This window comes from Lissotriton helveticus, chromosome 7 (genome assembly GCF_964261635.1).
Source record: "Lissotriton helveticus chromosome 7, aLisHel1.1, whole genome shotgun sequence".
Classification (NCBI taxonomy): domain Eukaryota; kingdom Metazoa; phylum Chordata; class Amphibia; order Caudata; family Salamandridae; genus Lissotriton; species Lissotriton helveticus.
In genome coordinates, this window is record NC_136068.1 from 1,627,243,200 (window position 1) to 1,627,256,555 (window position 13,356).

The following is a 13,356-nucleotide window of genomic DNA, read 5'->3' on the forward strand; positions in this document are numbered from 1 at the left end:
GATAGTGTTCGACAAGGGGGGCCGTGGTTACATTGCACCGTATACGAGATTGGTGTTGCAAAACATGTTTTTTTATCTCTTGCGTAGTTTTGCCTATGTACAGGAGTGAACACGGGCATTCTATACAGTAGATAACATTTTTTGTGTTGCAATTCGAATGATGGAACAATTTGATTTCTTTACCATTAAGTGTGCAACTCTTCATTACTTTCGTTGTTTCACAAGCTATACAATTACCGCAAGGGTAATGCCCGGTGATAGGAGCCAAGCCCCACTGTGATTGAAGTGTCATTACTGGTGGTTCTCTAAACGCTTTCACCAAGTGGTCCCTTAGGTTTCTCCCTCTCTTGAATCCAAAAGGGTGAATCCACCCATGGATGCTAATGTGTCAAACCCTGTAACCTGTGTAATGACATTTGGCTCAGAATCAAACCAGATTAGGTCAATCATCAAAAATAATTGGCACCTAATTTAAAAAAAGTGTAACCCCATTTAGCGCAACCTAGGTTTGCATTCAAGAGAGGGAGAAACCTAAGGGACCACTTGGTGAAAGCGTTTAGAGAACCACCAGTAATGACACTTCAATCACAGTGGGGCTTGGCTCCTATCACCGGGCATTACCCTTGCGGTAATTGTACAGCTTGTGAAACAACGAAAGTAATGAAGAGTTGCACACTTAATGGTAAAGAAATCAAATTGTTCCATCATTCGAATTGCAACACAAAAAATGTTATATACTCTATAAAATGCCCTTGTTCACTCCTGTACATAGGCAAAACTACGCAAGAGATAAAAAAACGTGTTTTGCAACACCAATCTCGTATACGGTGCAATGTAACCACGGCCCCCCCCTTGTCGAACACTATCATCAAAAAGCGCATGCACCTAATGAAATGTGTTGATTTGTTATTGATGTAATCAAATGTACAAAAAGACATCATAATGTGGATCGTCTCCTCACCCTAAGGGAGAACAAATGGATTTGGGCATGCAACACTGTGGAAAGGGGGTTAAACTCCTTAATTGAATGGCACGCCGTTTCCTAGTTATGAAGATTGTCTGTAGATTATATTACTATTCCTGGTTTTGGTTTACCCTGGATAGATGTGCTACACACGGGCCCGTTCAACTTAAAGTATTGGCAATAGCTGGTGTATTTAATCTCTCACCACATAGTGTTTATCCATTCATTGGCGTCTTGGTTAAGTAAGTATTGGAATAGCATATTCGGATTGAGGAACTTGGTGGTTTCCACCGCTAATTTTCGTTAGCTAGCTCATACCTTGTTTACCTCCTAAACATGTTTTAAGATGGCCGCCATGGTTTCCCTCAAAGTAAGCTCAGCGTGATCGAACTTTCCTTTTTTTTCTTTTCAGAGTAGCTCAGTCGCGCATACAACCCTTCCGAAAAAGAAAAATAAATGTGGCAAATTACTTTAATTTTAACAACTTGCATTGAAAATATTGCTATGAACTTGTGTGACGGCACGCTCAACGTCATGACGTTGCCGAGTTTAAGGGTTATGTAGACGGGGAGCCGGGATCGGCACTGTTACTCCGATTGAACGAGAGAGGTTCACGAATGCTACATCTTTTGCTACTAGTAAGTCAGTATTGTGTTCTTTAAGCATATAAAACTGTTGAGTCGTTGGTGTTAGAGCATGGATCCATTTTCGAATAGGTTGTAAAGAGATTGCTTGTTTTCAGGTGATTGAGTCGCTGTGGCTTTGGCCGGATAAATTACCACATTTGAGACGCCGTTTCTGGATGTGATTGGAAGCAATTATTTGTGAGTATAGACCTGTGTTGTTAGTCATTATACACTGACTGACTTGTATACCTGCACATATGGATTGATGATATTACATTTGGTTTTTAGATTGATTGGACAGCATTATCTGTTTTGGTCTTCATCACCTCCGGCTGGAGGTTGTTGGTAAGACCTTTTGACTTTTACTGTATATAGGTGTTAGGTTCGGATTTTTGTAAGGTAGTTCTGCACTTTGATTAGTGGTGATAGTTGTTTGTAGATTTGCACTTGGGTTGCATGTTGGTTCTTGCTCTCCCTTTTGGGTGATTAGACGATACCCATTAAGCAAGGATGATTTGTATAATCTGTATATCTATTTTTAGATGTATATGTGCAACTGGTCCTGATGATGGTCCTATGGATTTGTCTTAACCAACGAGGGACCGAAACGTCGACGCACGACACCGCTTCATTTATATCATTGGTTGTAGGATGTTACAATGAATGGAATATGTTGAAATTTCATCCTCTCCACATGGTAGTGTTATTCCCCATGTAAAAAATATAAGGTGTCAAATACTACAAGGTAACAAAGTCTGTATATTGTTTAGTATTTCTGTTGCCATACAATTTTTAATAAAAACAAAATAAAATAACAGTATTACACTGTATCCTCCTGGCTGTTTCAAGAATAGAAGATCACTGCGGTGACAAATAAGTATTTAAGAAAACTGTGCAAATAATTCCTATGGGGACAACTTGTTATTGTGCTATGTTTTTAGCAGCATCATGTTTGGCCAGCCAAAACCCTTCTCTGTGATAGCTCCTCCTAGAGCTCAGGCACCAAGTGAAGGATGCTGCGTTCGGGCTACCCCAGAAGTGCTACAATCCATGGCCCGAACGAAGATGCTTCTACAGCGCCTCTCGGTGCGCCTCATGGGAGGCATTCCAGGACCTGAGGGAAGGTGACCTGGTCTGGCTCCTGAGTTGGGAGACCAATCCTGATGCTTCCGCACTCCGGGAAAGTGGCGGATCTTTAGCTTGTACCTAGCGAAGACCGTCTTGTCTTTGCAGCCATGGTGGATGTGCTACAGGCTGTAGCGGAAACGCCTGGCATAAGCGCAACCGATTCTGAGTTCTTTCATACAGATTAGGAGACTATGCTTGTTTTAAACCAGTGGACATCTGCCTCTTAGTAAATCTGTACCTATCTTTAGCTCGTTCAAAGTTGGACATCCAAATTCTTCTTTATGAAATGTCTTCAAGTATTTTGGGTGTTAACAATAATACAATAATATGACCTCCTTGTCTCCTCTTTTTCCTTTTTTCTTCTTATAGTCCACTCTCTGTCTTTTCGTATCTTTTCTTTTTTTAGGTCTCGCTGAGTCAGCGCACATGCGCTGCTCGTAGAGACTTTAGTAGGTGAGTTTTCAAAGTGCTGCTGGCTGGTGGCAAGCTTGCGTTCCCACGAGCGTGCATGCGCGAACCGCCAGCCTTCAACGCCATCTGTCTATCCTCTTGCTTGCTCCCTGCCTCCGCCCCTCCCCTCGTCTTCGCGCCTACAAGCGTTCGGAATTCTCCCAGTGGGTACATCTCCGTCAGGCAATATCACGCCCACCTTACATTTCTCTCCATCGCTGCCTCAACGTGCTTTCTCTTTCCATAAACTCGATGTTTGTGTTCCTTTATTTTGAGATGCTTTTAGTATTACTGTTTTGTGAGTTAAGGAACATTAAGAAAATGTTACAGTGAAACTGGACAACGTTCACAGTGTTTATTTCTGATCGCAGCGGCTGCTTCATGTCCGTAACACAATTCAGGGAGTCCTTTCGTTGCCGCTTTCACGAGGACATGATGAGGAAGCTGGAAACTTTTGGCACATTTTCTTTAAAAGCACAGCCTGTTGTCGACTGGTTAATCGATTAGACCTATGTTGCGTTTTAGATCTCAAAGCGCTATGGTGGGTGCAGCAGTTATAACTCATGAAATATGGGGTGCAACTCACAAGGAGGGGGCAGGTTTGAGAGCACATTGGTTGCAAGCGAACTCTTAAGATGATGGGCTGTGTGTATCCATTATCAGTACTCAGTCTTCGCTAAGTGATCTTGTTTTGTTGTGTCATTGCTTTCCTGCGCCCGTTTGACTTACAACGTGCTTTCTCTTTCTCCAAACTCAATGTTTGTGTTCTTTTATTTTGAGATGCTTTTAGTATTACTGTCACACACACAACCACAACAACACACATAACCACAAACACACAACCATACGACCACACACACAACCACACACACACACCCACACACGTACACAACCACACACACACAACCACAACAACACACATAACCACAAACACACAACCACACGACCACACACAGAACCACACCCACACACCCACTCACGTACACAACCACACACACACAACCACACACACACATACAACCAGACACACACTCACAACCACACCCAACTTCACAACCACACACAGACAACCACACACACACAACCGCCCCCACACAACCACACCCACAACCACACAACCACACCCAGCCACACCCAAATACACAATCCTAACACACACAACCACACACACAACCCCACACTCAACCACACACAACCACACCACACACACAACCACACACAACCACTCAATCACATACACAACCACACACACAACCACATCCACAACTACATACACAACCACACATACAACCACACACACACAACCACACACACAAACACACACAACCACACACCCACACACAAACACACACACACAACCACACCCACAACCACAACCACACAACACAACCACACACAACCACAACCACACAAACAACCACACACACACACAACCACACAACCACACACACAACCACAAACACAACAACACACACAGCCACACACACAACCACACACACACATACACAACCACGCACACACACAATCACACACAACCACAAAACCACACACACCCTACAACCACACACACAACCACACACACAACTACAAACACACACACAACCACACCCAATCACACAACCACACACACAACAGCACACACAACCACATGACCACACACACAACCACACACACAACCACACCCAACCACACCCAACCACAGAACCACACACACAACCACACCCACACCCACAACCACACACACAACCACACATACAACCACACACACACACAAATACACACACACACAATCACAAACACACACCCACAACCACACACACACAACCACACACACGCACACACAATCACAAACACACACACACAACCACACACACACAACCACACACACACAACCACACACATACAACCACACACACACCACACCACCACAACCACACATACAACCACACACATACGCACACACAACCACACACACAACCACACACACACACAGACACAACCACGCACACACACACAACCACACACACCCACAACCACACACACAACCACAACCACACACACAACCACACACACACACACACAACCACACACACACACACAACCACACACACAACCATAAACACACACACAACCACACACACACACACACAACCCCACACACAACCACAAAACCACACACACACACAACCACACACAACCACACACACACACAACCACACACACAAGCACACACAACCACATCCACACACACAATCACACACTCATCCACACACAACACACACACAACCACACACACAACCCCACACACACACAATCACACACAACCACCCAACCACACACACAACCACACACACAACCACACAGAACCGCACAACCACACACACAACCACATCCACAACTACATACACAACCACACATACAACCACACACACACAACCACACACACAAACACACACAACCACACACCCACACACACACAACCACACCCACAACCACAACCACAACAACACAACCACACACAACCACAACCACACAAACAACCACACATACACACAATCACACAACCACACACACAACCACAAACACGACAACACACACAGCCAAACACACAACCACACACACACCCACACACAACCATGCACACACACACAACCACAAAACCAAACACACACACAACCACACACACAACCACACACACAACCACACACACAAATAAACCACACAACCACACCCAATCACACAACCACACACACAACAACACACACAACCACACAACCACACACACAACCACACACAACCACACACAGCCACACCCAACAACACAACCACACACACAACCACACCCACACCCACAACCACACACACAACCACACATACAACCACACACACACAAACACACACACACACACACAATCACAAACACACACACACAACCACACAACCACACACACACACACAACCACACACACACACACAACCACACACACATACAACCACACACACACACACACCACACAACCACACACACAACCACACACACACACAACCACACACACACACAACCACACACACAACCACACACAGAGACAACCACGCACACACACACACAACCACACACCCACAACCACACACACAACCACAACCACACACACAACCACACACACAACCACACACAACCACACAACCACACACACACAACCACATACACACACACAACCACACACACAACCACAAACACACACACACAACCACACACACACACACACACAGCCACACACACACAACCACAAACAACCACACACAAACACAAAACCACAAACACACAACCACACACACAACCACACACTCAACCACAACCACACACAACCACACACACAACCACAAACAACCACAAAACCACACACAACCACAACCACACACACAACGACACACACACACAACCACACCCAACCGCACAACCACACACAACCACACACACAAGCACACACAACCACAACCACACACACAACCACACACTCAACCACACACACAACCACACACAAACACACTTAACCACACAACCACACAGACACAACCACACACACACAACCACACACACACAACCACACACAACTACACACACAACCACACACAAAACCACACACACAACCACACCCACAACCACACATACAACCACACACACACTGCCACACACAAGCACCCACAAACAACCACACACACACACAACCACACACACACACACTCACACACACACAACCACATACACACACAACCACACATACACACAACCACACCCACACCCACAACCACACACAACCACACACACACACAACCACACACACAACCACACACACAACCACAACTACACACACAACCACAACTACACCCAACCACACACAACCACACACACCCCCGGCCACTCACTGCCTATCAGCCTCCTCTCAGCCAGGTAGCGCGATCACCATCAGTTTCACTTTCACATGATCGTAATCAGTTTCACTTTCATGGGCACGTTCGCCGTGAAAGTGTTTGCGTTTCTACTTTTATTCAGCATTCACTCTTGTTTCCTAGTGCTTCACAATCCAATCTCTACAATATTTAAGCAGCCTGCACGTCTCCTGTCAACCAGACCACTCCATGCATTTTCTCTGATCCACATAGATATCAGTGGTACAGACAAAGGTAACCAGGTTTCTTATCCTTCCTTCAAGCAGTAACCAGAATACTAAACTGCATCCGTGCCCCACTTAGTTTTAAACAGCAAAACAGTTATTCTAATCGGTTTGTTTCACAGAGGCTGTGTCTTAGGAGAAGGGCAGTGGCACTCGCATGGCACTATACACTAGTGTGTTCAAAAGAGTTGTTTAAAAAAAAGTTTTATGAAAAATTTACTCTTTTAAAAATTCTGATTCCACCAGAATCCAAGTCCTCCACAACACCCTGTTTTTTTGGCTGTCAGCTGTGAAAAGGAGACCAATATTGCCCCCATTTTATTATTCAGTATCCTCGGTTTGATTCTGTGGTGCTTTTTCAACTTGTTGATAGTTCATTGCAAATCTTACCATTACTAATTCAAATTGTGTCAACTTTATCTCAATAAGTTGCTGTAACAAGCTGCAAGTCCGCTACGTAAGCCCATTAATTTGCGAATTATTTTCCACATAAGGTTGCAAGACCATAAAGTGGAGCTTTCAGGATTTGAATAGTTTCTTGTTTGAAGATGTTAGTCTCTCCTGCGCACCCCACTCCTGTACTAAGGTTACGAGTGACTTGGCACCCGCCTTTCAGAGGTTCTTGCATCCACCCAAGTCTGGCCTGGCACTGGTGCGTCCCAGCCTGGCAGACACTGGGTGATGATCTCCACAACTCCTTCTAGACCCCAGCTCAATACTGTTTGCAGTCTGTCACTCACCCCTCACCTCCCTGACACTCACCCTTCACCCCTCAGGCCTGGTAGTCACTCCACGGACCTGGCACTCACCCTTCTCCCTCTCTGGCACTCAGCCCTGACTCTCTGTGACAATCAACTGTCACCTCCCTGACACTCACCCTCAACCCTCCTGGTACTCATACTTCCCCTCCCTGGCACATATCCTTCACCTTCCTGACACTCACCAATGTCCCTCCGGGCATTCACTACTCGCCCACTTGGCACTCACTCTTCACCTCCATGGCACTAGCCCTTCATCCCCCTGGCCTGGCAGCTACCCTTCACCCCTTGCACTCACCATTCCCCTCCCTGGCACTCACCTTTGACCCTCCTGACTCTTACATCTCACCTCCATTGCACTCAACCTTCTTCTCCCTGGAACTCACCCTTCATCCCCTGACCTGGCACTCAACCTTCACCTCTGTGGCACTAGCCCTTCACCCCTCTGGCCTGGCAGCTGCCCCTCACCCCTGGCACTCATACTTACCCTTCTCGGCACTCACCCTTCCCCTCCCTGGCACTCATCCTTGACCCTCCTGACTCCTAAGTCTCATCTCCCTGGCACTCACTCCTCACCTCTCTGGCACTCACCCTTCAGCCCCATGGCCTGACAGTCACCCTTGTCCCTCCTGGCATTCCCTCCTCACCTCGCTGCCACTCACCCATAACCCTCCTGGCACTAGCCCGGTTTCCCCCAAAAACAAAAAATAGCAAGCTTTGGCATAGCCAATAGGTCTTGCCTTTGGGACCTTATAAGTGTTTAGCCACGCAACAGTTGATGTTGTTGCATCAAGGATATTGTGCTGTATAACTAAATACTTATAAGGTCCCAAATGCGAGACCTATTGGCCATGCCAATGGTTGCTTTCTCTGTAGGTGGGAGCTGGTAGCAGGGGGATCTGCGTGGGGATCAGGCTGTCATATCATGGACTGTCGAAGGGGGGTTGATTCCTTCTCCAGGAGCGGGGGAGGGTGGGGATCGGGGTCTGACTGAGCAATTAGCCACCAGCTAACAGAAGAACTGAATATATCAATACGAATATGGTGACAAGGTCGGCCGCCTTCTCGCACATCAAATTTCTGATAAATGGTTTCAGAACAATATCAAGTGTATTAGTCGTAATGATGATACGTCTTTTACAGAACCTCATGTCATAGCGGAGCAATTTAGGCTTTTCTATCAAGAGGTGTATGGTAAACTCGTCTGACTTTGACTATCCTACTATGACTGTGTATCTCCTGGGGAGTCACCTGCCTCAGCTGGACACTTTGCAGGAATCCACACCAAAAGGAGACATTGCTCGTGATGAGATTGAAGCAGCCAGAAGTAATCTGTCAGCTGGGAAAGCCGCAGGAGGGGATGCAATACCACTAGAATTCTATAAGGTATGGATATGGTGAATAGAGGAGATGCACTGGCTTGTTGGAGACTAACAAATTTGGTATTATTTCTGTAAAAAGATAAAGTACCCAAGGAAAGAGGCTCATACCAACCCATATCATTGATAAATGTTGATGCTAAGGTTTACTCTAAGATTCTGGCAACTCACTTGGCGCCTTTTTTTGCATAATTTTGTATTTGCACAACAGCATTAATCTAAAAAGGATAGACAAATAGATAGCCATTTAGTTGCTGATTTGTACAAAGTAAAAACAGGCACCTGGATAAATTACACCTTCCCCACTTAAATTCTGTTGTCTTGGGCACATTTTTTATTTCAGCAAAACTCGTTTTTCTTCATATTTGTGCATGAAAGACACAGATCAGAAAACCAACTATACAAAAACCTATTGTGTGTGTATTTAATTGACTAACGTTGCTCTATAATAATCTGGGCTTCATGCAGGGTCCACGATACAACTCTCTTGCCTGTTGGTTCACAAATGGCACAGTCACCAGTGTGAGGTCGGGGCACAAATGTCTCTAAGCTCATATTTAAAAGCTATTACTTTTAATAAGTTATTTCTATTCAGTGCTATATTGTGAAATATTGTCAAAGTTTCCATATGTTAAAAAAATTATATTTTAAAGAGCCTGAACTATATTTTATGTGATGTTTGTTGCATATTTTACATAGCAAACATTTCAGGGCTCGGCTCGTGCATGGGCTATAAGGGCCAAGCGAGACCCTAATCTCAGCTCTGAGGCTCTCCCTGTTAATTTGTTGGCTCGCCCACCTCTGCACCCAAAACAATGCCCAGTTTCAGTTTTTTAAATCAGTAAAAAACATTGCCACAATTTAGATGTTATGTTGGAGGTAGCACTTAACAGGTGCCTTCTCCATGACGTCTGCTTCCATGACTGGGTGGGCCAAAGGTCATGTTTCGGTGGGTCTGGCCCACCCGTCCACCCTGCTAGAAATAGGCCTGTTACTTACAATTATGTTCATATCATCAACTTCTCCTTAGCCCACATTTACTAACCCGTAAACCTCACTATCCCTACCAATATTTCCCTCTTTGGTCAAACATTGATGTTCTATACACTTCTGTCTCTCCAGTTAACTCTCCACACAGTGACCAACCACTAACCCATTTTATTCCTGTGATTATCTCGATATCTGGCCTCACATAAGCACCCAAAACATCTATAGTCCTCTCAGTGGCCACATTGCAAAAAAAAAAACACACACACACTCCTCCCCCTCACATACACCTTCCTCCCCTTCTCCCAGACTCAAGCTAAATCTACCCATTGCTTCAAATGGAAGGCCAAGCGAAGCACTATCTAATTCACCCAATGTCTGTCAATATGGCCTCACACAGATCCAGCTCTCTCATTATTCTCTGCTCATCTCTCCATGAGCAAACACGCTGTGACCCTTTCTGTACTAATTAATATTAGGGGTGTGAGAAGTTTGCTTAATTTTGTTTTCCGTAATTATATGAAATTGCTGAAAAAATTACAAGAAAGAACAAGAAATCCACGTCTGGCACTTAGCGCTATATTTTAGCTCGAAATGAGTCCTGATGTCCATTTTGGATGTGAGGACCAACTTCGTGCTGAAAAAAGTTCCAACAGCCACTTGTGTTAAGATTGTGTTGTTCCCGTGCTCCTGCAATAGGATGTTTACCAAAACATACTTGAAATTATCCAACAGGGCATAATTGTATAATTTCAGGAATTAACGCAAAATGCCAGAAATTACACATATTATGCCGGCGTAATGATATTTTTGCCAGAGCAAAATTAGTATCTTCTCATTTCACTATACAATGACTCTGTGGGCCTGATTTTCATCTTGGCAGAGGGAATTCTCCATCACAAAGTGACAGCTATCCCATTCCCATTACCATCCCAATAGGATATAATGTGATTGTTATAAGGGGGACAGGATATCTGTTACGTTTGTGACTGAGTATTCCCCTGCTGAGATCTAAAACAGGCCCTGTATGCTTTTATTTTATTTATTTATTTATGTATTTATTTATTTATAAAGTTTTATATAGCGTGAACTTGACCCAAGAGGGTATCAGAGCGCTTTACATTTAGGATCGTTGCCTTACAAGTTACATCAGATACAAGAGCATAGTAAGGTGAAGTACAAATAAACAATGATTCAATAATTCGTAGGAGGGAGGGGAGGATGGAGTAAAAGCGGAGAGACAAGGGGGAACAATGCCCAATGTCCGGCTGGGTAGGTGATGGTCAAGGGGGAAAACCAGGGCCAGACTCTTCATTAGCTGTCAAGCAGCTCCACCGGTCATCTGTTATGTTGCTCAGGTCTTAGGGTTCAGGAAAAAGCAGTTTTTAGTTTATTGGAATTTGCAAAGGTTATATAGCGCTATCTAGACCCGGAGGTATCACAGCGCATAACAAGGGGAACATTGCATTAGAAGGTACATCAAGAGGATTATAAAGCGCTGGCTAGACCCGTAGGTGGATGTATGACGGTACAACGCGTACCGTCACAACGCATCCCTTTAGCACGCATCCCTTACAACGCAAGTCGTTACCACGACTTGCGTTGGGGGTGCGGATTTCGAATAGTATAATTTACTATTCTAACACCAGTCCCCGTGGACCCTAGGGAAGGTGTTGGGATAGTAAATTTACTATTTTTAATCCTTTAGCGCCCTCCAGCGCAAGTCGTGGTAACGACTTGCGTTGTAAGGGATGCGTGCTAAAGGTACCGCGTTGTAAAAACTTCGTGGTAAACGATGTTTACCCCCGTAGGTATCAGAGCGCTATAGCAGAGGAACATTGCGTTACAAATTACATCAGTTACAATAGCGTAGTAAGGTGCAGTAAACAAACAACGCGGTTGAGAGAATTGATAGGAAAGGAGTGGAGGAAGGAGCCATAGCAGGGAGACGACAAAGAACTAAGTCCAATGCCCAGAGAGACAAATAGAGAGGGAAAGGGGAGAGGTGGAGTGAGACGGGAGAGGACGAGGGGGAAGACGGAAAAGAGATAAAGGGAAAGTCAGCCCAAAGACCGAGTGGGTAGGTGACGGTCAGGGAGATAACTCAAGGCCAGTCTCCTCTATAGCTCTCTTGAAAGCTCCAACGGGCATCGGTCAGAAAAATGGAAAGAAAGGAGACAGGGAAAAGGCAGAACGGCAGGAATATGCAGGGGGGAGAGGGTGAGACAGGGAGAATGGGAGAAACAGTGTCAAGTGTCAGTGTCAAGTGTCCGGCTTGGCAGGTGACGGTCAGGGGAAAAACCAAGGCCGATCTCCTCAATTAGCTGAATGGAGCAGCTCCACCGGGCGTCGGACAAATTGCACGCTATAGTGCTGGCTAGACCCGAAGGTATCAGAGCGCTTAACATAAGGTTCCACAAAATTAAATAGTACATTAGAATCAGTTGCTATAAAAACATTTCAAGAGCATAGATGCGAAGAAGGGTAAGGGGATAGGGAAGGTGGGGAAGGGTTATATAGGACAGGGAGACGAAAGAGAAGTCTGCCCCGAGTTCGGCTGGGTAGGTGACGGCTAAGGGGGAAGTCCAAAGACCATCTCCTCTTTAGCTAACAGGTAGCTCCAAAGGTCTCGGTCAAGAGTAAAACATTTTAAAGAGTATAGGAAGCCAAGAAAAGTGGAGCGTAGAGGGGGTGGGGGAGAGGAAAAGGGTAGGGGGAGAAAACGACAGAGCGACGAAGGAAAGTCTGCCCAACGTCCGGCTGGGTAGGTGATGGTTGTTGGGGAAATCTACAGCCCAACTCCTCTTTAGCTAGCAGGTAACTCCACCGGGCGTCGGTCAGCTAGGTAGGTCTCAATGGTCTCTATTATTACTATTATCCCTCCACCCACAG